This window comes from Euprymna scolopes, chromosome 9 (genome assembly GCF_053919585.1).
Source record: "Euprymna scolopes isolate OS-2025 chromosome 9, ASM5391958v1, whole genome shotgun sequence".
Lineage (NCBI taxonomy): Eukaryota > Metazoa > Mollusca > Cephalopoda > Sepiida > Sepiolidae > Euprymna > Euprymna scolopes.
Window position 1 is genome coordinate 156,841,986 of NC_136490.1, and position 27,687 is coordinate 156,869,672.

Consider the following 27,687-nt stretch of genomic DNA (forward strand, 5'->3'; position numbering starts at 1 on the left):
GTGGACAATTGATAATGGTTGGGATACAACGCACGCTTCTGTTCAGTATCCTATTTGCTATTTGTCAGAACTGGTGGGAACCAAGCCGCTGCTCAGCTACTTTGGATTTAACGGATTGAGCATATAGCTCTCTTGCATGTTTTATTACTCTTTTACAGTGGTTGCTGGCGGTCCTGAACGCAGCTTTAATCTCAGTACATCTATTACGTTGGTAGCTATGGAAAAAAAGTGATTTCTATGTGCGATGGCAGCAGCATATTCTGGGGAGAACCATGGCTGGCTGGTAGGTTTTTGTTGGAATTTCTTTGATGGTATGAGTTGGTCAATGCCAACAAGTAACTATTCGGTCAGGTCTGATAATATAGAGGGCACATCCTTTTTAAACATGGAATGGGGAGGTAGATCAGTTATGAATGTACGGAAGCTATCCCAGTCAGCCATAGAGTATCGGTATACAGTACGGTGGAGAGGTACATCTGTAGACTTATTTTATTTCATTTTTATCTTAACTGATACAACGGAGTGGTCGGAGGATCCCAGAGGTGATAGAACGGCACATGAGCATAGCTCCGTGGAAGTGGAGAGAAAATGGTCTAGAAGGCTTGCATACTGACCGGTAGTATCGGGCACACGGGTGGGCTCGCGAACAATCTGAGTGAGGTTATAAGCAATGACAAAATCATGACAAAACCTCCCCAGATCGACAGTCTTAGTTGAGGGGGTCAGCCATTCAACATTGTGGACGTTGAAGTCACCGCAAATGTGAATGTTATATTATATATATATATAGTATTGCTTATTGATTCGAATATTTATATATATATATATATATATATATATATGTATATATATATATATATATATATATATATATATACATCGGTCGTTAAAAAATAACGTCTCTTATTTTATAAATCCTTAGCTCTTAAACATTTTGTTAAAACATTGGAGGTTGTAATATTGGAACGATATATCATTACGCATATAAATAGTTCAATTATAAAGATGTTAAACATATGAATGCGTATTTGTTCTGCAAGCAAGTTCCCATGACTACTCCCGTCAGGGTTTACTGCTTTGCTAAAAACGCAAATACGCAATCGATAATGTACTGCAGGTTCAAATACCTTTTATATCAAATTTCAAACCTGTATATTAAGCATTGAGAGATGATCTGGTTGTGACCATTCGTCTATACACCGACAAAGTCAATATTATATATATACATACATATATATATATATATATATATATATATATATATATATATATATTTCAGAGGAAACATAATTTAATTTAAATACCAAAAAACAAGAAATGGGCAGGTGAAATTAAAATTTCCTTAAGGCCTTATCGTCTGACCCTCTAAGAGGAAACGTCAGAATGATAAATTAAAAACTAAGAAAACGAATGAGGGAAGAGGGGAATTTTGGTTTCAGTTGGAAGAACAGTGAAAAAAAAATTCTCACTGTTCAGGTGGTTTTAAATCAATGAATATCTCCAACTGATGTTTCAGAATCTTTTGTCTACACAGGCTAGGTCGAGAGTTGTTAATAACTAACGCCTCAATGATATTGAGATGATAGTTCGACCTAGCACTGTATAAAACAGAAAACCACCCATCGGAATATTGATCGGCACACCTATTTATACTCAACAGGTGATTGCCAATGGCGGACTCATGAGCTTGGGAGTGCCCGGATGTTCTCGAAACCTGGTGTAGTCGAATATCCCGAGGGATATGTTGGGATATTCTCATTTCTAATCTTTGGGACGTTTTGCCAACGTAGTCAGCTCCACACTGACAAACGAATTTATAAACAACAGAGTTCTTTTGAATGGTTGGCAAAACATCTTTACGAAAAGAAGAGAAAAAGGTTCGAGTTGTGTAAACTACTCTAAGCATAGTAGCTGGAAAACAACGTTGAGTAGCAGAAGAAATCCTTTTTACAATATGAAGGCCATCAGGACCCAACCATGGTAATTTTAGATAAATGGGACAACGTGATGGGCCAATATGTTTACCACTATTAAATGTAGTAATTTTACGTTCAATAGTTGATTTTATTATATTAATGGGATATCCATTATTAAGAAAAATATTTATGATTTCACCAAGTTCCGTATCAAGACGGTTTGGTGAACAAATCATAAGTGCACGATGCGTAAGAGCGCTAATGAGGTTTATTTTTCTAGACTGAGGGGCAAAAGAAAACCAATTAAGATAGAGCCCTGTAAATGTAGGTTTTCTATAAACAGAGGTCTCAAACGTAGTACCAACTTTAGAAACACGAACGTCGAGGAATGGGAGAGAGCTACAGTCTTCAACCTCCATAGTAAATTGTAAAGATGGATGCAGGTTACAAAGAAGAGGAAGAAACTGTTCAGCTTCGCTCCGAGAGGGAAAGCATGCAAAAGTATCATCAACGTAGCGTGTGTAGAATGCTGGCTTAGTAATTTTGGAAAATAATTCGTTTTCCAAAAATCCAACGAAAATGTTGGCTAACGAAGGACCAAGAGGGCTACCCATAGATATCCCATCAATTTGACGGTACATAATGTTGTTGAAACTAAAGGAGACTGATTTAGTAGCAAGTTCCATCAGTTCAACGAAAATTCGTTCAGGAAATTGTGGAGATTTTAAGGGGCCACGGTATAAATAGTCAGCACAAATACCAATGGTTTCATCCAAAGGTATATTAGTAAAAAGACTATTAATGTCAAAGGAAACCAAGAACTCGGTATTTTTAGATAAAGGTAATTTTTGTATCTGAGATACGAATTGAAAAGAATCAGAGATACAATGGACCGTAGAAAAAGAAAGCACAGGTTTAAGAAGATCAACCAGCCATTTACCAAGTTCATGTTGTGCAGAACCCAGCATAGATAAAATGGGTCGAAAAGGAATGTTGTTTATAAATTCGTTTGTCAATGTGGAGCTGACTACGTTGGCAAAACATCCCAAAGATTAGAAATGAGAATATCCCAACATATCCCTCGGGATATTCGACTACACCAGGTTTCGAGAACATCCGGGCACTCCCAAGCTCATGAGTCCGCCATTGGCAATCACCTGTTGAGTATAAATAGGTGTGCCGATCAATATTCCGATGGGTGGTTTTCTGTTTTATACAGTGCTAGGTCGAACTATCATCTCAATATCATTGAGGCGTTAGTTATTAACAACTCTCGACCTAGCCTGTGTAGACAAAAGATTCTGAAACATCAGTTGGAGATATTCATTGATTTAAAACCACCTGAACAGTGAGAATTTTTTTTTTCACTGTTCTTCCAACTGAAACCAAAATTCTCCTCTTCCCTCATTCGTTTTCTTAGTTTTTAATTTATCATTCTGACGTTTCCTCTTAGAGGGTCAGACGATAAGGCCTTAAGGAAATTTTAATTTCACCTGCCCATTTCTTGTTTTTTGGTATTAAAATTAAATTATGTTTCCTCTGAAATTTCTCCTTCCATTTTGTTGTACCAAAAATGTACATATATATATATATATATACACATATATATATATATATGTGTGTGTGTGTGGCAAGAGAGAGAGAGAGAGAGAGAGCGAAGGAGAGGGAGAGAAAAGAGGAGTAAACCAGATATATATATATATGTTTGTATGTATGTATATAAAATATTTCCATGTGCTGCACCGTTTTCATCTTAAATGCTACGAAATTATGCAGAATGGAGAAATTATGCATAAATAGAATTCAGCATAAATATGAGCAAAAACCAACCAGCAAATGCGAAACAATGAAAATATTTATAAGTTATTAATTAATGTTTTTTTTATCAAACGAATATGCAAATTAGTCAACCTACATGTAGTCGATGGCATATTAATTGACATCTATTTTAAAATTCGTTAATAAATTCTTAATAGAAAAAAGCCTTAAAATATATGTGAAAGTGGGAAACAAACTCAAATTAAAAAACATATAGATTATCTCTTATTTCTGGCAAGTTCTTTATGCATTTTTATAAGTGGCAGTATGAAAATATTTCATAAAAAGATTTGGGTAGGATTCACCAGGAGTCCCTAATTATACTTGAATCTTATTAGAACCGTTTATCACATTAGGTTACGACAGAGCGAACTTTGGAACGATAAACTCATTAAATATAAATAGCAAATATTTATTACCAAAGTTACACATTGGATAAACGTATACGTTTCCTAATCATACAACAATGTAGAAAGAATTATTTGAATTTTGGAATTGAATAAACTATATATGCCGAAACGCTATGGCAAAAAAATGTTTCTAATACTTGCACTAATTAGTGTGTTCGCTTTGCAAAAATGTAATTGACCGACTTTTATATTTCTCTGGTTTCTCGATTTTTTTTACCGAATATTTGTTTATAAAACTTTTATAAAATATGTTTTTTTTTATACAATTCTGATCGCTTACATTTTTTATACAAATCTAAACACTTAGATTTCATTTAATGAAACTTATTTTAATGTTGCTTTGAGATTTTTCTTTTAACGCATTACATACAGTCATGAATAGTTGCATGGTAGCAGTAAGAGTGGAAATGCAGATGAAGAGATAGAGAGGGGGTGGGAAGATATATGAGTATACTAATAAAAAGTGAAAACATCTATATAAAATCTGTATGACTGCTTGTCACGACGTTTTTGTTGTGTTTGTCACGAAATTTAAGAACACATTTTGATATATAATAAAACAGATGGGGTGGAAACTTGGTTTAAGTAATGATCTGGAAGCCTTTTTGTGTAGATTTGTTGCTTTTGAAATCAATGTATTCAAGTATGAAACCTTATTACGTACAAAGAAAATCAAAATATTGTTTTTGCTACTTACATGGAAATGTGTGGTGTTTTAAATTATATGAAAATGTTTTGTCTCACAAGTATACGTATTGTAAAACGCATTACTTTTATAAAAGCAAGATAAGTTTCTTCTAGAAGTGTAAGCCATGTTAAGTTTCAGACCAGTTTACGAAGATTCGCTGTTCTACACAAGTCCGTGGATGTGACTGGTACGCATTAGGCAGTTCTTGAGTAAGCATCCACAGATAAAGAGATTCTTCCCGTGTTGACACGAAGAAAACATATACGAAATTGCTACGGAAAGGTTTTAAATTTATGGAGCAATTTTGGTTTCTAACTGGTTGGTAGCAGAACGTGAATTAATTCGATTCGTCAGTTCCTAGCAGCATCGTTTATAAATAGAATCTCCCGACTGTGCGGGACCATGCCCCATTACAACTCTGTTGTGATGAGATGTGTCTTCTAGCGGCTTCGGTTGTAGGGAGACAGTGTAGTAGTACACGTTAAGGATCCGTTCTTGACACTCAGCCCAACAGGTGAGGGTTCGGGAACCGTCCAGCACCTGTCGGACTGAGGTACACTGCCTGGGTAATACCTAGGAGGCCCACCCTCCCAAGCCTTGCCACTGGGCTTTCCAGTGGAGTAAGTTCATCGCTTACTGCCTGAAGAGCCCCTACCGGAGAATGCTGACGGCGTTACTCAGGCCATTTTTGCAATTGCAGGAGTGTCCCACCTTTAGGGGAGCCTGCTTACTTCCCTAATTTCCCGGCCTATTGCTGATGTGGGCAGCAATTTAAATAACTACCCCATTACAACTCTGTTGTGATGGGATGTGTCTCCTAGCGGCTTCAGCTGAACAGAGACAGGGTAGAGTACTCGTCAAGGATCCGTTCTTGACACTCAGCCTACAGGTGAGGGACCGGGAACCGGCCTAGCACCTGTCGGACTGAGGTACACCGCCTGGTTAATACCAAGGAGGTCCACCCTCCCAGGCCTTGTCACTGGGCTTTCCGGTTGAGTAAGTTCATCGCTTACTGCGTGACGCGCCCACCTACCGGAGAATGCCGACGGGGTTAGTCAGGCAATTTTTACAATTGCAGGAGTGCCCCTCCTTTAGGTGAGCATGCTGGATCCCTCTTTTCCGGCTTTGTGCCATATTTTGCTGATCCTCCTAGAAAAATAAATAAATCAAAACAACAAACTTTTCTTTCAATCAAAATAGCAACGCCAGCCCGTACGACCGCAAAAAAATAAATAATATAAAAATAAATAAAATAAAAATAATATAAAAATAAATAAAATAAAAATAATATATAAATGAATAAAATAAAAATAAGCCGCGCTAAAAGTTACTGGCAAATGCTTTTATCCATCGGATCCCGACGACTTATGACGTAATTACTCTGCAAAATAACGTTTTTGAACATAGTTCCAATTTGATAAGCTTGCGTAAATTGTGAAAATCGCGTCTCAAAATGTTACCGTTCTTGCAAGAAATGGTCATGTTTATAATCAAAGAATTAATCTTAGTTTTTTTCTAAGTTTCATATATTATGGCCTGAAACAGATGACACCCGTTTCGACCCGGTCAAATACGGTTAACAAAAGTTTTTAGTGGACATACGAACACACGCACACGCAAACGCACAAACAAACCAACGTTTGAGATTATATAATATATAAACAAGCGCAAAAGGCTACACCGTTGATAAAAAACTAAATTGTGATGAATGGAAATGACGTACAACAAAAAGATATATGAAAACATCAAGTAGATTTATTTTTAAACATGAAATGAATTACAAATAATTTAAGTACTGCACTGCATGAGTCATTAATATTAATTAGTTTTTTCAGTATTAATCTAAACGAGTCCTAAGTTTATTTAACTGATCATTAAAATATTGTTTATCAAAAGAGGAAAAGAAAAATACATGTTTTTCTCCTGATTACGGCTTTTACTGAGGTTTTGGATATAATGTATGTAAAGAGATATACTCGGTGTGAACTAATTATTCGTTTGTAAATTTAATTGCTACAGTAAGTATTTGCATAAATCGTTACAGCATTTGAGACAATTAAATCACCATGTCTATGTGAGTTAAATATTAATTTGAAATAATTTGGATAAATAATGGCACATCAAAAATTTATTAACTCTGTACTCACATTTAGATGTGATATTTGTGAATACATTTTTTCCGAATAAAATTAGAACTATAATATGCACACACGCACACACACATACACACACACACATATATATACATATATATTTATATATATATATATATATATATATATATACATATATATATGTGTATAAGTGAACGTGTCTGTGTGTCCGTGTGTCTGTGTACAGTTTCCTTCGCAATAACTTTGTCCATTTTCAATCTACAAAAATCTACTCGAAATTTTATATACAGGGTACTGAGATTTGCGAAAATCGATGTGATCGGTTTTCGGCCAAAATTTTGGCTGTAACGGGGTCAAAATTAAACGATTTTACCTTTGAGAACTCTACCAAACTCCTCCACCAATATGGGGTCTAAACACTTGAACTTTTAGATATATGTTCCTTGAACATGCACCTAACTTAATAACTTGATTTGAATCCAGAACAATAAATGTTAAGGGGTAAAAATAGGGATAAAATATTTTAAAATTGACCTTTTCTTTTTTTTTTTTTTTTGCTCACTACACACCTCCAAACCCCTGGACAACGCCGGGTTGAAATGCTAGTACATATATATATAATATATATATATATATATATACATATATATATATAGAGAGAGAGGGAGAGAGGGAGAGAGAGAGAGAGACAGACAGACAGACAGACAGAGACAGAGAGAGCGAAAAAATATACGTTAATACCAAACAAGGTGAATAGGGTTCACAGTTTATTGGACGTTAGCATTCAGAACTGTATAATAAACCACATCAATGAACACCTGTTATGAATTTATATCACGCGAAGTTCTGACTACTACTCTGATTTCTCTCAACGAATCCGATATAACATGAAAAAAAAAGTATAAAATCGTGTGAAAAATCAAAATATTTACTGACGACATGAGACTTGATTCGGTCAAGATACACTTTATAGGACACTCAAAATGCGGGAATAAATGTTTAGTATCGGACAAAAGGTAAAAACCGTGAGTCTTAAGTATCGTCATTCTCAGAACTATAGAACAGATATTCTTTGAAGTATTTCCATTATAAGAACCTTCAAATCCCAAGATGTGCTAAAATCAATTAGACTAGCAGGTCTATAATAAAATGTATAATTTTCAGATATTGAATTACATAGGAAAAAAGTTCAATGTATTCATCTCACTGTTTATCATTTATTTTAAACTGTTTTCTGTAATTTATTTATTTTCATGGATATCACAAATGCCGAGGATATTCGGTATAGTACGTTAAATATTAGAATATGATCTATCTGATGAGAAAATTGTATATATATATATATATATATATATATATATATATATATACACACATATATATATATATATATTATTAATTAAATACGTTTATAAATAATTCTGTTAGATAAAAAATATAATGAGATTGTTTAAGATTCATTTAAGAACATATAAGTGGGACATAGTGATGAAAACTCAAAACTTCTGCATACAAATGCGTTTGGAATCCACTAGTATTAAAATAATAATAATAATAATAATAATAATAATAATAATAATAATAATAATAATAATAGGTTGGTGAAAAAATAATATTTTTGACATAAAATTGAATGTGAAAACCATTTTTTGCACCAACATGATAATAATAATAATAATAATAATAATAATAATAATAATAATAATAATAATAATAATAATAATAATAATAATGCGAAAGAGAACTAGTTTGTATAGAAGAAAATAAAAACAGAATTAGAAAAATAATTAACGCAAAACACGGAAAGGATAATCATGGCAGCGAGAGACAAAGAAAAACCCCGACAAAACAGACAACAGTGAGACATAGGATAAAACGAGAATAAATATTGAAAGAAAAACAATTACATGGAAGATTCATAAGGATGACAAAAGAGGGGAATAGCGAAAAAACTTAGACATAGATGCGAAAAGGACACATAAACCGAAAAACTGAATCCTTAATAACCACAGCACAAGATAACTCGACAAGAACCAACCACACCAAAGCAAGGATCTACAAAACACAAGAAAACAGCAAATGTAAACTCTCTGGACAAAGAGACAAAACGATAAACCATACTACTTAATAAGACGAACCACACTTAGTAAGTGAATGCAGTAAATTGCCCCAAAGGAAATACAAGAACAGACACGACCAAGTGGGAAGGATAGTAAACTGGAAATTATGCAAACAACTACATTTCGAACGCAAAAACAATAAGCATAAGCCGGCGACAGTACTTCAAAACGAGAATCACTAAGTCATACGGGACATGAACATACAAACTGATAAACCCATACAAGCAAGAAGACCGGGCGTTGTAATAATTAACCAGGAAGATAAATTCTGTAAAATCGTAGACTTTGCTGTTTCAGCTGACCACATAGTGAAATACACAGAGCTAGCCAGAGATCTGAAAAGGATATGGGATTTGAAGAAAATAAAAATAATACCTATAATAGTAAGAGCACTAGGACTAATTTGCGTAGTTAATTTTCTGATGTCTAAATGATTTTATTATAAAAGTTATACATATGAATAGAGGACGTTTATAAATATATTATTTTTCAGTTGAATCCATTTTAAATTTTAATTTAAATAAGTAAGCATATTTATCGAGTTTTTACAATATAATGCGCTGTGATATAATTATATTTTGCTGACATTTTTTCATATCATAGATGAAAATTGTGTACTTTTTTATATTTATATTCATATGCATATGCTCCCTGTTAAACTAATAATATACATAATTAATACGATTATTATCACATTAAAACTAATTAAATCGAATAATGTATTTCTTTGACTATAATTTGTATTGAGTTAATTTTTGGTACATACTCCAACAAAGAGGCATGCAAGTTATTTAAACATATTTAGTACTGTAATGATAACTTGGAATTCATAACTGGACAGATAGCGTTAGGTCGGAAGTAAATTAGTTTCTGTCGTATTATTTTTTTATCTGTTTGTAATTACATTGTAACTAATTCTACTACTAAGAAATAACACACACGCCGGTAATGAAGCAAATACAACAACACACACACAAAAAAAAACAATACAATCATCCATGTGTGATATCAATATCCTGGTGTCAATCACCATTGTATACTATGCATACATGCATATATAAAACGGTTAACACATCCGAATGGAGACACTTTCATTTTTTTTTTTAAACAACTCAGTTAATTTTACTGAGGTAATCAAAAACTTTTAAGTGATCATTGTACCGAAAGTAATGCAACACGTGTCATACACAATGTACAGCGTTTCTGTCTATCCTTTCGGGTGAGTGAATAGAGAACAGAAGGAGGAAATACAACTTTCGTTCATAGACTATTTATTAATATAAATATGGCTTTAATTTGCATATTAAGTCGACGACGCTGTGAAAAAGAATGAAGGCAAAATCACGAGGCAGTCGTCTTTTTGGGACAACTGAGAAAGAAAGTATAAACAGTCGATGAAGATGTCAGTTGAAGTCGGTTGTTGTAAGAAAGAGTTTATATTATTATTATTATTATTATTATTATTATTATTATTATTATTATTATTATTATCGGCTCACATGGAGCTTTCACACAAGTCAGCAAACGATCTGATTGGAGACCTGTGGTGTTCTCTGGATGCTGGGTGACAACAAGTCTCCCCAGACGTCCAGCTCTCTCCTCCTCCTTCGATAGCATTTGCAAATAAATTTGCATCATCGCAACAGCCTCTTATCATTGATTTCTCGCTGGCAGTGGCCATTGGTTTATACTGGAATTTGAGTGGCACAAAGCCTCCTTAAGATTCAAGTTCTCTTCGCACTTGTCCAGCGGAGGTCTGGCCAGTGCTCCCTCCTCAGTCTTTCCATCCTCCTTGACCCTTCTCGGCTCTTTGGTATCATTTTTCTATTGGGGGGACGGTGATGAAATAATGGAGAGATGCATGAAGGGGGGTGTAAAACATGTAGATCTGCAGCTTCAGTGTTCTTCATTCCCTGTAACACTTCTTCGTTATATTGTCTTGTGTTATTGTCCGCATTCAAGGAGTTTCCTTAATATTTCAGCCGTTTTCCTTATTGTTAGATGTTGTATTTTTGCAGCTATTCCTCTGATTCTAATTTCTGACATTCTTTTTTCCAGGTTTTTAGGGATTGTTCCTAGTGCTCCTACTATTATCGGTACTATGCTGATTTTCTTCATCATCCAAATCCCTTGTAAGTCTCTGGCTAGTTTAGTATTATTATTATTATTATTATTATTAGTAGTAGTAGTAGTAGTAGTAGTATTTATTTTTTAATCTCCGTTTCATTCGCTCATTCATAACGTCATACTAGCCTCGTCTTTACCATGAAGTGCCTATTTACAATGTCTCCCCACGGGACAGAATTAGACACCAGGAAAAAAGGAACAAAAATTAAAAATTGTCTCAGTCGTGGCGGACCTCTCCTACTCTGACAGAGAACAAGAAAGCGAAGTGCAGCATCTGACGAACAGATACTACACTGTGATCTCGGACGTAATCGCCTTTATTTTTTGGGTTTTGATCAGCACGATAAGAACTAGTCTCCTTTTTGTAAATAACAAACGGCAATTATCCCTTTATGTGCCGTCATCTCCTCTCTCGTAAACGTATCTTCATCTTTTTAATAGCAACTCTGCTAAACGTTATTAATAAGAAAAAGGAAACAAATCATTTGGGTTTTACTAATATTTAGAGATTCACTTATCCCTTAATATAATACATATACAAGCTGGGACATCTGATGTTTACCGGGAATGTATAGGGATCAACGAAGGTTCCTCAGTTTTAATACTCTGCCATTTTTAATCAAATGAATTTACTGATTGTTCTAGTCACGGCCTTACTGTGGTGCGCCGAATTGGAAGTGATCATGCCCGTTCGCAGTGACATAATCGATGATACATTACATTCTAGCTTACACTGGATAAAACCTACTGTTGATTTTCTAAAAAAGATTGTTTTTATACTGGCTTTAATAAAAGTTACAAAAACAAAAATCAAGCATGATTTTTTAATTGTTCTCCAAACAGAAACATTCGGTTCGAATGCGCCCATATTTTATCTTTACGACGGAATCTTTTGGTTGATAAGTAAGAAAACATCGTCATTAGTTGTATAAACATTGGTAAATATCAGACTGACCCTTCATAAACAACTTTTTCAATGTTCGATACTTTTCGGAACCACTCAGAAATAAAATAAAATCTATTTATGAATATTAAAAAAAATATATGTGAAATTAAAAAGAAAGGCTATAGGTAATTGACACAGATGTTATATATTAGTAGTGATACACATATATAAATCTAACTAATGCCACGTGTGAAAAGAGTTAACTTTTTTTCAGGAAATAAACTTCCTTTTTCTGCGGACTCAATTAAAATATATTCAATCTGCTTATCAATAACGTCACACAGGTTACTTTAGTTCAGTAATAGTGTATCTAGTGCTTTAACTTAACATATATATATCTTACATTAAAACGTATTATTGAAACATTATTTCGACTAAGCCGCGTCTAAATATCTCTGGACTAAACCAAAAATGCACGTTTTCAGCTTGCGTAGTTTTATTACCACTACTCCTTTCATGCCTCTACAGGCAATCTGTTTTATGATGTTTCTATATGTCCAGCTTATATATAATTCTTATATTTGTGTTAAAACTTTTAGCTGTAAAGTATGCCATTTTCTCTGAACTCAGATTGACTCGAGCTCCACGAATATATGCTGTTACACGGCCACATCGATTGTAAATATATTCCGTTTTACTTAAGAAAAATTTGGAACAAAAACATATAGTACAATATGCAGTTTACTGCTTGCAATCACAAAATAACACATCTGATTAGCATTCTATTTCTACCGCTTGATTTAACTGTCCATTTTTATATTTCTCTCTCTCTCTCTCTCTCTCTCATTTAGAAAATTTTTTCATTTCAACAATAGTTACTTATCAGTTACTCTAAAATACATTTGTTATATTTATATGAATATTTTCATAATCTCTATTTTAAGCGATCAAGCAGTTGGACTCACAACATTCCTCATCTATTTCTTTTCTTTTCTTATTTCTTTATTTTTTCGAGAAGCATTCGAGTGGACATAAGAAAAAATGTAGAGATACAACATATCGACTCCGAGAAAAGGGATCATTCATACATACCAGTAACTGCCATATATACATATAACTAGTGGTTATGTTTTTTTATAAGTGTCTTTCTTTGCAAGACTTCATGTTAAAAACAACCGCCCCTAAAAAAAATATACTAAATGTATGTCTACTTTAGCTGGTGTGCTAAACTGGCAGGATGTTTGTTTGTCTAGTTGTAAAAGAACGCTATATAAAATGTATCGGTTTGCTTGTGAACTGTGTAATTGAATATATACATACAACCGCTTCCTTATTGAATATTGCACGTTATTTAGCTGAACATTTTATACACATAAGTATATAATATAAACGTTTTGATTATCGATACAACACATACGTTTATTAAACACTAGAGATACGCGAACCATACGTACAAAAAATAGGGAAGTTATAACAACTAGACGACACATGAGCTGAAACATACAAAACACACTACGTACAGACCTCGGCTAAAGAGCCTGTTCTTATAAAAACATGGTGTTTTACTTGTTTACGTAAACAAATATCATACGCGCACACGTAACATATTCACTATTTGCGCACACGCATGCATAAATATGCAATCAAACTAATAATTACCCATGCTTGGCAACATATATAGATTCACACAACCTCACAAACACACACACGTCTACTATAACTGACAGAATGCACAAAAGTGTACTAAATGGCAGCGCCTATATAATAATACTGACGATCTTTTTAGTATTTACTTCTATACTCATTTGATTGGATCTTTGTTGCTTAGAATAGAATATGATACAAAAGGCAGCTATTATGTTATAATAGTTATTTATATTTTCTCTTTTTTATGATTATGTTTTCATTTTTACTTATTTGTTTCAATGAAATGTTATTGTTAGTGCGCTCGCCGCCAGCGTCAGTTTCCTTTTCCGTGTGCTAAGCAAACGTTGGCACGGAACAAAACACGCTGTCGGCTTTCCTAGATATAATAAGGGCCATCGGCATTTCCGAGATTCGTCTTGCTTGCGTATTAAAGTAAAAAAAGTATCAATTATATGAAGAAGAGTCGAACTTTTGCCTGCTCATATGACTATGTGTATGAGTAATCCTGTCAATTTTACTATTACCTACTGTCATATACGTACATATACGCGTATATATATATACGCCCCCCCACATATATATATATATGTATATATATATATATATATATATATATATATATATATATATATATACATGCATGTATATAACTGCAGACACAAGTGTACTGATCAGTGTATGAAGTGACGGTTGCCGCACGAACAATCGAACAATCCACAAAGCCATCATGTTCTCTTAGAAACGAACATTTCACTTGCTCCTACGTCAACCGCCAAGATTTATTAAAGGACATTAAACATTTAGAAGAATAATACAGACATTGCGTCGATCTGAATTAATCAAGAGTCCTGAAATAGTGATCACACATGTAGTTTAACAGATGCTTCTGCAGTTTAATTACCCCCTCCTCCCCAATGTAAACAGAATTTGTTGTGAAATGGTAAATATCGACGCGTTACTTACGGAAAAATGGTTAATTAAACTGCAGAATGCATCCCCCAAAAGAACGAAAAACCTAAAAATGTTGAAGTGCTCATGCTTTTGCAAACCGCTCGTGACAACTTGCTTTGTTAATAAATTTTAAAAAAGCATTAATAACAAGGTAAGACGAAAGAAAATGAACCACATTTTTAACTTTCTTATTTTACAAATTCCTACGCGATATGATATGACACATCACTACGCCCCTTCGCTCGCTAACGTATCATGTAAGGCGGTGAAATGGCCCAAAATTATCCCAAGGGCTAGGGGTTCATACGATGCAAACGGTAAATTTGTGGCGGGTTTGATTATCAGATTCGTTGTCAGTGACCTCGAATACCCCTAAAAAACAAATTAGATCAGTGTTCTGTTTTGGCGTAAGGTAACATTTACCTTTTAATCAAACAAATATCAAACAAATATCAAACAAATATCAAACAAATATAAAACATTCAATGCTAAAATTTTACTCTGGTTTCATTGAAGATTGCGTTTAATTGTATGGCGACGGGTCTTGCTTAAATGATAACGCTATTTGTATTGTATGTATGCGTGTTTGTGTGTGTCTGTGTGTAGGACACTGTCAGGGGATAGCGTCTAGAACGCATAACTTACTCTAAAAATAAAAATATATTTTAAATGTATTTCGTATACTTTAAACATAGATTAAAGGATGCGTCTAAAAAACGTAATTAGTAAAAATAGTGTAGCGGAATTGACAATAATCGAAATTGCGGAAATAAAGAGCTTACCTCGGATACGTCTGCTGTTGTGTTGCGGGCCGAGGGGAAGTGAGTGGAAGAGAGTTCCAAGATGGCGTCTGTGGGTTTTTATTGGCGTTGATCCGATGCAATTTTCGCAGAATCGTGTGTGCTCTCGCGCGATTATACAAATATATAATTCCCGGCTGCTATAAAGGCAGGGCGCTGGGAAGCAGTCAGGCAGTGTCCTGCAGATTGTGTGTAGGTAGTTCTGGCGGTTGGATTGTTCTTTGTGACGAAACATGAATCTGAGAGAAGCGAGTTTTCGTCTGCCTTTTTTCTATCTCCTTCTTCTTTCTCTCCTTCCTCTTTCTCTACGGACATTACAGCCTAGAAATACCTCTCTTCTAGAAGTGGGCAGTGTAGACCGAAACTGACTATTTCCTTTGTTCCTAATTTTTGCCTACTACATTTTGCTACAAGCTATTTCGGGTCGACTATGGCGAGGGTGCGGATAAGCAGTGATATCCTCAAGCCGTTCTCTGCCGAGGGTGATGGTGTAACGTGGCTGAAAAAGTGAGTTGTCGCAGAATTTCAGCAGGTGGATGATATAGCGAGTCTGCTTCCTTTATATCTGGAAGGTGATACACTGACCCTCTACATGGTAATGGAGGACGACAGGCATCCATGTTGACATGACGCGATGTTTGACGCTTATTGACAAATGATGCTCTAGAAAGATTTTACATGCATACCGGTGCCGGTCTATGAGAAGAACAAACGTGAATGTCGAAACGATTGGTGGAATATCCTATCCGTGCTGCGGTATTGGAGCGGTCTCTGTATCAACTGATGAAGGTGTTTCTGCAGAATCGATGTGTTGCTGGTGCGTGCCAAACCGCTCGGGTTTGACTTACTTCTAGGGATCGATGCAATAAAAGCTCTGGGAGGTGTCATTGTCGAGCCTACATTTTGACCATCAAAGCCGAACGTGGACCGCATCGTGGAAGTGGTCTGAGGACCACTCCCCTGAAAGGCTACACAATCGAGTGTCAGCCTACCCAGTGCCGTCAAAAATCGGTGAAGAATACATGCAGGAGCTCCGCACCTGGATAGATAATGGTTGGCTCGTACCGTACCCAGAGGATAAATTGGGACCCCCCAAAGGCCTAATTCCCCTGATGGCTGTGATACTGCAGAACAAAGCCAAAGTGCGCTTGGTGATGGACTACCGGGAGCTAAATCATTACGTAGACGCCTTTACGGCCAACGCAGATGTTTGTGTGGCTAAGCTGCGCGAATGGAGACAAATAGGTGGTAAAGTGTCTCTACTGGACCTCAGGAGAGCAGACCTAAAAGTACAAGTCCATGAGACGCTGTGGTCATACCAAACTGTGGAAATCGACGGGGAAAAATACTGTCTGACCCGTTTGAGGTTCGGCTTGAATGTTGCTCGCTGATAATGAGAGCAATTGACAGCGAAGTATTATCTCAGGAAGAAGATGTAGGCCGCGCAGCATCTACTTACATTGATGACATTTTTGTCAATGGTGCCCGCGACCTGCGTAAGAGAACACCTAGCGTAGTTAGGGTTGGAGTGCAAGAACCCGGAGCGGTTGAAGGACTGTGCACAGGTGTTGGGATTGGCGCTCGGGATGGAACGTAGTGAACTGCGGTGGAAGCGAGGAAATGCAATTCCAGCGGCTCTCAGTATTGTTATGCGACGAACAATGTTCTCCCTGTGTGGTCTACTTGTCGGGCACTTTCCGGTGTGCAGCTGGTTCGTGTGGCTTGTGGAATACTCAGAAGGAGAGTAAGTTCGGTAACAAAGGGTTGAGATGATGAAACGAGGGATTCCGTACTGCAGCGTATGATGTTCGAGACCGTAGAATATGTACAGCAGGACGTACGGCCGGGAAAGTTTGTGTGTGAACGGCAAAGAGCTGAATGTATGGGTCGATGCTAGCTCCCTGGTAATAGATGCAGTCTTGGACACGCGTGAAACTGTGTTGGAAGACGCATGTTGGCTGCGACCTGAAGATGACTCTCAGCCCATCAACTTAGCTGAAGTGGACGCCGTATTGAAAGGCACCATTTTGCCCTTCAGTGGCAGGGCAAGGTGGTACACATAAAGACAGATTATGTCTGCGTATACTATTGGGTCTCGGGAACGCTAACTGGAAAGGCGCGAGTACGCACAGAAGCAGCAAGCGGGATGCTTATTAGGAGGCAACTAAGCACTCTCAAGGATCTCGTGAAAGAGTACAGGCTGACAGTGGAGGTGGCGCTGGTTCCATCAGCACGAAGCATCGCTGACCGATTGACACGAGTACCAAAGCGGTGGTTTGAGGCGATAAAAAAGAAAAACGGGCTTGGCCCGGCAATTGGCGCGGTTCACATAGACGAGTTGAATGAGAGTGAAATCATAGCTATTCACAAAGATAATGGGCATCCGGGGATGCGACGCACTACCTACTTAGTCAGGAAAATTTGTCCCAACCACGACAAAAGCAACCGTTAAAACGGTCATATGGAAATGTGAGGAATGTCACTCCATTGACACAGCGCCGGTCAAGTTGGAAAAGGGAAAGCTGGAAGTGAACGAGAATTGGCAGAGAATTGGAATGGATATCACGCATTATGGCACCTTCCTTTTTTTAAATATGACAGACTGTGGTCCATCGCGTTTCCCTATTTGGAGGATATTGGCGGGACAGGACTCGGCAAGCGTGATTTGTCAGTTGGGGGCAGTGTTCCTCGAACGTCGCTCGCCGCATGAAATCCTTTTAGACAATGACACGGCTTTCTGCAGCAAAGTGTTCACTTGCGATTCTATTGTGTATACGCTCCAGCCGAGAATGGCATAGAAGAGCGATATCAACGTACAGCGAAACGAATAGTGGCTAGAATGCGCTGACCCATACAGGACGCTGTCTACTGGTATAACATAACACCAAGAGACGACATATTTCACTGCGCCTCCCAAGAGAGTTTATCGGTACGAAGTTCGAGTAAACGAGACCAACCTCGCAAATGCGCCACAGGTCCCAAAGAACAGCTTTTACCAGGTTGGAGATCGCGTGTGGGTAAAAGACCGCAAAATCGATATACTATGAGGTTCGGTAATGGTGCGGTGATCAAGGTAATCAACTCTGAATCGATTTTGGTGGACGGTGTGCCTCGCCACGTGAAGGATCTGCGACCTCGCCATTATGGTGTTACATCGGAGGAAGAGGAAGAGGAAGACAGTATGATGTCTTCCGAAAAGAAAGAGAGTATGATGCAGGACGAAATGCACATACTGATGAAGCGAAAGAACCACCCCCTTTCCTTTACGAAGGAGCACCAGACAAAAACGCCCGTCACCAGACTGCCATCCTTGTGATTATGAGATCCGGAGAGAGTGTAGCTTAATTGGCAATAACCGAAATTGGGGAGGGGATAAAGAGCTTACCTCGGATACGTCTGTTGCGGGCCGAGGGGAAGAGAGTAGAAGACAGTCCCATGTAATTTTCGCAGAATCGCGTGTGCTTTTGCGCGATTATGCAAATATATAATTCCCGGCCGATATAAAGGCAGGACGCTGGGAAACAGTCATGCAGTGTCCTGCAGATTGTGTGTAGGTAGTTCTGGCGGTTGAATTTTTCTTTGGGACGAACCACGAATCTGTGAGAAGCGAGTTTTCTTCTGCCTTTTTTCTGTTTCCTTCTTCTTTCTCTACGGTCGTTACAACCAAGAAAGCCCTCTCTTCTAGAGGTGGGCGATGCAGGGCGAAACTGGCTATTTCCTGTCTTTGTTCGTGATTTTTGCCTACTACATTTTGCTACAAATATATTATAAAAAGTTAAAAGTTAAACTGTGTGTGTTAGAGATGGGGCAAAGAGGGATATTGAATATACCTGTTTTCAAGTACAAACATTAAAAGAAAATGTAATAATAAATAAAGCAATTTCAATCTGAAACAATTAAATTGTGTAAGACAGAAAAAAGAAAAGAAAACACAAATGAATTGATAATTAAATGAACGTTAAGACGAAGAAAAGTTATCGCATATCGCAACAAAATCGAACATACACACAAACACACGCATGCACAAACTAAAATAAATACCATTTGCTGAGGAAAATACGCACAGTCAGAGAGAGATAGGGGAGGAGTAACCTCTTTAACACACCAAGTTGATCCTGTCGTATCTAAGAGGATAGCAGTCCGACAGCTAGGATGTATTTATATTATCGACAAATAGAAATAGAAAAGGTAGTCTTATATTGCATAGTGTATGTTAAAGTTGCAAATGTAAGCATAATGTTAAATCTGTTCCATGGTAAAGAAACCTGACCGTAAGGGCTGTGTAGTTTTTGGTTGATATTTTAACGACGACGACGAAGGAGATTTTTATAATTGATAGCGTGATTTAAACTTAGTAAAAGAAAGCATGTAAACTGTTTATGGAACCCTGTTTAATTATTTCCTCTCTTTTGCATTTGCTATCTTACATAACTGAAATGACAGATGCATTAAATGAACCTAACGCCAGGCGAAATAATAAGTGACGCCATATTCTAAATTTATTAACCGTTCGTTTATAAAGCGGAGAACTGGATTCTGGATTATGAGAATTTTCATACCTTAGCCAATCAGAAAAGACGGAATTTTATGAGGGAACATTTATTAATTATGATAAAAAATTGGGAAGATTATGTGAGGTCTATGTATATACGTATGAGCTAGTTATGTTTGGTGCAATTACAGAATCTGTGAAACATGTAGAATTTGGTCCCGCTGACAACTGATATCAATGGTAGGACTTAATATTTAGAGAGAATAATAAGGGCTTCTTCATCCTATAATTTTGCGATTGATGGTTTTGCTCGTAAGATTCAATTAAATCCGCCTAAAATTGTGTTCTAAAGCTACATAAGATGGTGGCTATAGGTCTAGATATATTGCATTTGTATGTGGCATCTGTTGTTGAAAATCTACGATACTTTTGATCAGGGGAGAATTTCTGGGTTTACTTTATTAATATAGAGACGATCGACTAGGGAAAACGTTGCATACTTCTGGACATGGAAATTCGCACATTTGAAATAATGTCGTAGACTAGAAACGAGAGATAATTAAAAACTAAACGCTTTGCTTAATGTATAGGGTGCTGTATTTTTATCATTGCAACAACAAAATTTGCTACTTTATTTGTTTATATATTATGATCGGTACGGAACAGAATTATACATCGTTTACTCAGTACTATATAACTACTACTACTACTTACTATGGTGAACTTTCGATTTGCAATCGAAATATTCAGGGTTAGCTTTTCGACGCAGGTAAGACTGACTCATACACAGGCACACACTTCTCGCGAACTTCTGCGCATGCTCATCACACAAGATATTCTCAGATGGGAGTAGTCTTCTAGCTCGATAGAGGGAAACCACCTACGTTGTAGCAACCTTCGCAATGTCCTAAATGTATTAGTTCCAGTTCATACTGCTAGCAAATATTAGGCCGAGGATTTTCAAGGAAGAATTAACAGGTAGTATGTTATTTGTCATCGATATAGGTGGTTGCAGAGGCGACTTGTAATTGGAGTTAATTTTATAACGATAGTGCCATTGTTGTAGATTTATGTACATTTGTTCTACTCTCATGCATGTTATAGAGAGTGTTATATCATCAGTAATTATACCCATGTCGGACAAAATAATGTCAGGCAAGTCGTTTATGAATATCAAGAATAATAGTGGTCGAAGGATCGAACCCCGACACACTCTCGCAATCATGATATGCTGCTTGGATATACATCTATCAATTAAAATATCGATAGTCTTTATGTTCTAAATAAGATATAATTATACTTAGTACACGTCCAGTTATACCGCACTATTTAATTTCTATTAGAGGCCCACCGTTCTAGACTTTGCCACGGGCCTTGGATATATCACGCGGTACAGGTCTGGCTTCGCCCGCCTTATCCAGACATGATATATGCGTTAAAGAATGACTGTAAAATATCAACAGTAGAACGAAATTGCCTAAATCCACACTGTTTTTCAGAGAGAAAATCTGATCTTGCAAGGTGGTGGACGCGCTTTATTAATTAAGGTATTAACGATTTTATGGAGGAGGGAAAGGAGACTGATAAGGCGATAATTAAAAGGTTCAGTCCTTTTACCAGAATTCTTGTACACTGATTCCGCAAAGGTCATCTTCCATCTATTAGGGACGCAGAGGCAGCAAGCAAATTTCAGAGGCTCAGCTGATCATTCCTCAATTAGTATAGCAGGGATGAGATCAGGCCCACACTTCTTTAAGGTGTCCATGTTTTTCTGATATCGCGGACATGAGAAGGAATGATTTTTACATTATCTAGTGTTGTTCAGTTCGCATTAAGAAATTTGTGAGCGGTTGTTTCTTGGCAAATCGCCGAGCAAGCAGCTCGTTTCTCAGTAGCCGTGCATGCAATCTTCTAGTCGTGGGACAGTGTAGGAATTGCTGATTGCCGTTTATTCATTCCCATATTATAGATTTTCCAGAAATCACAAGTTCCTATTTTTTGCGATTCTATGCGTTCCTTTTTTTTCAGCATACTTTCATTTGTCTTTAGCCACTTCTCCCTTATTAGAAAAAGGACATTTATTTCGTATTGTTCATGTAAGCATTTACTCACACTCCTAACTCTATGCTGGCTTAACCACTTTCAGACAGAGTTAAAGTCTCTGATGGAATTCAAAGAACTAGTTATACCTTCAATAATGCCTGCATTTACTTTCATAAGTGTGTTTGCACGCGTTGAACGTAATTATGTGAATTAGAACTATGTTATTGCATATCATAAAGCATAATAAAATAATAATAATAATAATTATTATATTTTTTATTATTATTATTGTTATTATTATTATCTTTATTATTATCATCATTATTATTATCATTATTATTATCTTTATTATCATTATTATTATCGTTATTAATTATTATGTGTATCATTATCTTTATTATTATTATCATTATTATTATCTTTATTAATAGTATTATTGTAGTAGTAGTAGTGACAGTAGTAGTAATAGTAGTAGTATTTGGATTCTTCGGATATAGTTCTCATCTTGAGTGTGATTTTCATAATATTTCGGTCGCTGAAGCCTTCTTGTTTGCAATAGCAGTTGGTGTTACGTATAATTTGGCTGTCAATAAGCGATTCAAGTTTCCCGTTTTCTTTGAATTTTCCAGTGAAAGTATGAGTTGTGCTTTTGCTTTTCAGGATTTACATCCTACTTGAAATTTATCGACTATTTAACCTGATGCCAGTTGATGGCGACATCATATTTCTAGATGGCTAAATTTGGTTCATTTACAATTTTGCGATTTCAATTTCCTGAGTTCTGCCTATTTTCTCGTTATATTTCTATTGCAGATTTTATGTGCTCGGTTAGTTCTTGTTGGTCACGTGAAATAAATTCTGCATTTGAAAGTTTTACTGAAGACTTCGATTGTTTCCAGCATTACCGTTGTCAACATCTATCGGCTGAACGTTTATCGATATTAAATGGTGTAAGACAGTAGTGATCTCAATGAAATCTCATTACAGAATATTATAACAATGATTCACACAAAGTCAGATAGCTTTCTGATAATAAATTCTTTAATTATAACAGATCTCTACGACGATGTGCTGATCTATAATTACTCCACTGAGATCCTTTTGTAATAGATTGCTTATCAGATTGAAATCAAGGGTTTTGTAAAATATCCAACGGTTTAATAACACGCTTGGTACATTTATTAAAGTAGTTTCATTTTTCTATATAATTTAATAAGGATTGACTTCGGAAAACATGCTTAAACAACAAGTACATAATGTTTGCATCTCTTTAGTCATAAACTTCCGTAGTTCATCATCCATATTCAGCTACTACAGATTCTTCATTTCGCATATGATGCTAAGATTTTGTACATTGTATTCCCGCCGAAGAGATATGTAGCTTATTTCCGACAAACTGAAGTATCGCTTGTGTATATTGTTTTTCTCTACTGGAAGCCTGTGGATCGATGCCTCCGTGCAGTCTCGAAAGACAACAGACACCCCTGTAGAGGCAGTTGCGCGTCTAATTGTGAGGCAAGGGATGCGCAATCGCTAACTACACCTCTCCTGTATCGGCACTGTTTGGGTCCCGTGGCAAGGAGAAGTCCAGGACGACTGGAAACAATGCCGAGATAAGCGCAGAGCACATACAACACCTAGAAGTCTCAAATGGTCACCCATTTAATACTTACCAGGTTTAACGTTGCTTAACTTCGATGGTCCACCGAGAACCGGTGTGGCAACGTGATTATTCCGTATAGGCTTGTGAATAGGTGAATCATTATCATCGAACAACTAGTTATAATTCCGTTTCTTCTACGCTGCAATTATACCCCCCATTCGTAATTTTGTTTAATGAGTCTTCAAACTTTATCACTGGTTATTAATGTGAATAAAAACAACTACCAGCTGAAAGTTGCTGAATAGCTTCAGATAATGATGCATTAAATTAGGCATCTCTAGGTCCTTCATATATTTGCGGGTAAGAATGCTACTAAGAAAAGCATACTAAGTCTCCAAAGACCTCGCCTAATTATGTTATGCCTGATCAACAGTGGTGTCTGTTTACAGCATAATAAGCCTGAGCATCTATTAATTAATTAATCCCCATGGGTCTGGTAATGATATCTGTATATGTAATGGATAATGCCATGTGTTTGTGCGAAAGTCACATGTTCCTCTTTACAAGCATGGTTTTAGTGGTACTCGCACTCACAATAACAAATGCTAATATAGCGCATAGGTTAATATCGAAGTACCCGTCTACTAGATGTCTTATCTACCAAGATCTATAGACTTATACGACAGAGATAGGCAGCACTATACTTTTTTCTATGAAACCACGAGCATGCCTTACCTCAATCATAATCAGGGCAATTAATGGATAGACAATAGTTACGGAAGGTTCTAAATAAGAAGTCCTGTATTTACAGGAAACTTAATGTATTGGAAGACAGATGATCCTAAAGTATCCGATACTGAATTTGTAGTTATGCAATCAGAAAAATGACGATGGAGTTTTAATATTAATGTAACTATGTGTCTACAGATTAAGAGCGTAGCATGTCAGATATATATGTGAAAAGCATTCCCGGTTCCTAATTCTGAGACTATATCATTCTTTTTAAATAAGGATTTCGGTGGATGTAACCTCTGTCCTTCTTCAGGTGTATCTTGTCGAACTCGAAATGTTAGTTCATTAGAAACACTCCCGAGTTCGACAAGAGACACCCGAAGAAGGTCAGAGGTTATACCGATCGCAACGTTGTGAAAGTGTGATTCAAGTGTGATTCGCCGATACGTTTATCTACCGTACCCGACTCCCAATATGACATATTACTTTTAAAACATTTAAAATATACCTGATCACCAGGTTTACAACTTTTATGCGATGTGTGTGTCGTTTTATATACGACTGCTTGCTTTGGTATTAATTTATCAAATGGTGATTTCATTTTTCTCGCAAACATTAATTCTGCTGGCGATAATTTCGACAGTGTATTTGGGTTCTCAGTTATCCTGTATATTTTCAGGAACTGTTGTAATGCTTTATCCGTCGGTGTCCCAATCGATTTTCTAAGGGCACGCTTTATCGTATCTACGAATCTTTCTGCTAATCCATTTAATCTAGCATGGAATGGTGGTGTAGTTATATGGTTTACCTGAAACGATTCACAAAAATCCTTGAAGTAAATTGTGTTCCGTTATCTGTGATTACAATGTCTGGTACCCCAAAACGTGCAAATATTTCATGCAGAAAACTTATTGTTATCTGTCGTTGGGTTTTGACCCGCTTTACTTCCGGCCATGTGGAAAAATTATCTACTATGATTAGGTAGTATTGTCCCTCGATCGGTCCAGCAAAGTCTAGATGAATGCGTGACCATGGATGGTCAGGTTTTTCCAAGGTTTATGAACTATCGGTGGTGTCTTAGCGGCTAACGCACAACTTTTACATTTGTTTACTGTTAATTCAATATCCACATCCATATTACGCCAGTAAACATAACTCCTCATAAGTGTCTTCATCCTATTTATACCCGGGTGTCCTGTATGAAAATCACGTAAGATTTTTGTCTGCAAGGTTTTCGGTACAACCACTCTTTCACTATATAATAATACCTCATTGCATAAGGAAAATATACTTTTCGTTTTTCCGTTATTTTCCCTTAATTTTTTCTTTATGTCTGATGACGTCGTCATTTTCAGCCTCCTTTTTATATCGGTAAGCGTGACTGGTAATTATCTTATTATATTCGCCACCATGTTTTTCCTCATAATTGGAACGTATAGCTGCAATTACTGACTCTTCAAGGGTTGTATCCCTTTTCGGTATACGCCTTGACAATCCATCCTCATGACCTATTTTTCCCGAACGTAGATGTTTTATTTGAAAATCATAATTTAGCAAGATCTTACCCCAATGGAGTAACCGATTTGCTGTATATACTGGTAAGCCCTTTTTTGAGCCGAAAATAGTCACTAGGAGCTTGTGGTCTGTTTCCAGTATAAAATGTCTCCCGTACAGATAACGGTGGAATTTCGTCACCGGGAAAATAATGTTTAATGCTTCCTTTTCTATTTGGGAGTCAGCCTTCTCTGGCGGATTTTGGTCCTTGAAGCGGGCGCTATAGGTTTCTTCGTTCCATCTCGCATGATATGCTGTATACATGCTCCTATACCATACGAGCTCGCGTCACTCGTAACAATAATTTGTAATTTTGGGTCGTAATAAATTAAGGATAAATCTGACATCAAAATCTATTTAATTTCCTCAAATGAATCTTGATACTCTTTTGTCCATATCCATGGTGTTTCTTTCTTTAATAATTCGTTCAGCGGAGCTCTTAGGTCAGGCATGCCTTTGATAAATACTTGGTAGTAGTTCGCGAGACCTAAGAAGCTTTGTAAAGTCGTCGCGTTATGTGGTGTTGGCATGTTCCTAATTGCTATCGCTCTTTCTGGATCAGGGCGTCAACCATCTTTACTTGTCCTAAATACTTGATTTCCTCTAGACAAAACTCACATTTGTTTTCTTTCACCTTGAATCCGTACTCGTTTATTCTTGTGAACAGTTGTTTTAAATGCTCTATATGTTCACTTATGGACGCGCTCCTTATGATTATGTACACCAGGTACGCACAAGCACAATCTAAATCGTTCAGCATTGTGTCCATTGCTTGCTGGAATATCGCCGGCGCGACTTTTGTCCCGAAAGGTAATCGGTTATACTTGACTAACCCTTTGTGTGTTTTAATGCATAAAATATTTGAGCATTTTTCTTCTATCGGAATTTGCAAATAGGCGTCGGACAAATCTACTTTTGAAAAAAATTTCCCACCATTTAGTTTGGCAAAAATCTCTTCCGGGCTTGGTAAAGGGCAATGGTGATCTTGTAGCATATTATTTAACCCGGTTGAAAAGTCTTCGCAAACTCGAATTTGTTCAAATATCTTCTTTATGTACACCGTAGGCGCTGTCGAAACGCTAGTTTCGATTTTCGCTAAAATGTCCGTTCTTTCAAGTCTGTCTAATTCGCTATCTATTTTGTCTAATTCGGCGAACGGCACGTTCCGTTTTTTTCTAAAATACTGGTGTTGCATCTTTTTTTTTTTTTTAGCTCGAACGAAGCTTTAAATATTTTACATCTTCCCTGTCCCGTAGTAAATATTAGTGGAAATTCGTTCTTTATTTCATTTTTAATATTTTCTGACGTTGTGGTGCAGCTGGTTATTTTTTTTTACAAAAAGCGTTCATCGGTTTATCCCAAAGGTTGAATTTTTCAATAAAATCTGTTCCCAATAAATTCTCACTTTCTTTAATTACAAACTTATAATTACTGCCTTCCATAGAGATTTTCGTCTCACCACGTTTCTGGGCAAAAAAACCTCTGGCCGGCTTTGGGTAGGATTGAAACCGTTATCTTCAGCCAATTCCCACCTTGAACCGTAGAGATTCAACGTATCTATCCGCCACGAGTCCTGAAGGGGAATCAAGGTAGGATTTTTTGGTAATATAAATTCACGTTTATTTCTTATCCGGTCTTCCATGGTCGGGTCCGTATCGAATGGTATATATATATATATATATATATATATATATATATATATATATATATATATATATATATATATATATAATTTAAAGCCGGCCTCAGGCTTACGTGACCAAAAAAGTGGTGAGACGACACCAAT